The sequence below is a fragment of the Elephantulus edwardii genome, unplaced genomic scaffold (genome assembly GCF_000299155.1).
Source record: "Elephantulus edwardii isolate Elephantulus edwardi_28Jun2011 unplaced genomic scaffold, EleEdw1.0 scaffold00035, whole genome shotgun sequence".
NCBI classification, from domain to species: domain Eukaryota; kingdom Metazoa; phylum Chordata; class Mammalia; order Macroscelidea; family Macroscelididae; genus Elephantulus; species Elephantulus edwardii.
The window spans coordinates 3,495,027-3,496,243 of NW_006399785.1; positions in this window are offsets into that span (position 1 = coordinate 3,495,027).

Consider the following 1,217-nt stretch of genomic DNA (forward strand, 5'->3'; position numbering starts at 1 on the left):
CCTCTCCTGCGCCATCCCTCCGCTCTCCCAAACATGATGTCCCTCTCCAAGGACCAGTCCCTCCTTGCAACATGACCAAAGTATGTCACACCAAGCTTCAGAATCCTTGACTTCAAAGAGCATTCTGGCTTCACCCTCTCCAGGACAAACCTAATTGTTCTCCTAGCAGTCCATGGTATATTCAACACTCTTCTCCAGCACCACAGCTCAAAGGAACCAATTCTCTTTTTATAATCCCTAGTCACTGTCCAGCTCTCCAATGCATAGCACGTAATTGCGAAGGCTATAGGCCGAATCATGTGCACCTTAGTCTTTAGCCTGATATAGTTGATCTTCAGTACTCTTGAGAGGTCCCTGATAGCTGACTTTCCCAATGCAATTCCTGGTTTCCTGGATGCTGGTAGCAAGAGGTTAAAGCAGTTAGCTACTAACTGAGATATTGGTGTTTGAATCCACCCAAAAGCATCCAAGAAGAAAGGCTTGAAGATCTACTTGGAAAAATCAGACCTTAAAACCCTTACAGATCACAAGTCTACTTAGACACAGCTATGAACTCGCCATAGGTCAGAGTCCTCTTGACAGCACCTGGTTTCATTTTGCTTTTGATGTCAACTGTGGCTACCCACTTTGTGTCCTTTTAGATTTCAGAAGTGTCCTATCCTTTCTTATGTTCTCAAATCAGCCTCATTATTTAAATTTCTCTCTCATTTATCACACAATTTAAAGTCTACCATACACAAGCCTGCTCAGCATTTTTCAAGTTGAAAAAAACTGGAAATAAAACCCCACCCAGATTCAATACTTTGCTGAATTACTTAGTTGCAATACTTAGACCCCCCCGTAAGAAAATTTGTAAATGATCCAGGAAGCAGCAAAATAAGGTGGAGGGAATACACAGAGTCACTGTACAGACAGAATTTATTGATACTTAAATATTTCAGGAAGTATCAACAGAGCAAGGAAACACTGCATGGTTCAAAACTGGGAAAGGCGTACCCCAGGGATGTGTCCTATGTCCATACCTTTTCAACCTGTATGCAGAACAGATTATCTGAGAGGCTGGGCTCTATGAGGAGAAGTGTGACATCAGGATTGGTGAAAGATCTATCAACAATCTGGGTTATGCAGATGACACAACCCTGCTTGCTGAAACTGAGGAGGACCTGAAGCGCTTGCTGCAGAGGGTCAAGGACTGCAGCCTCCAATGTGGATTGAGG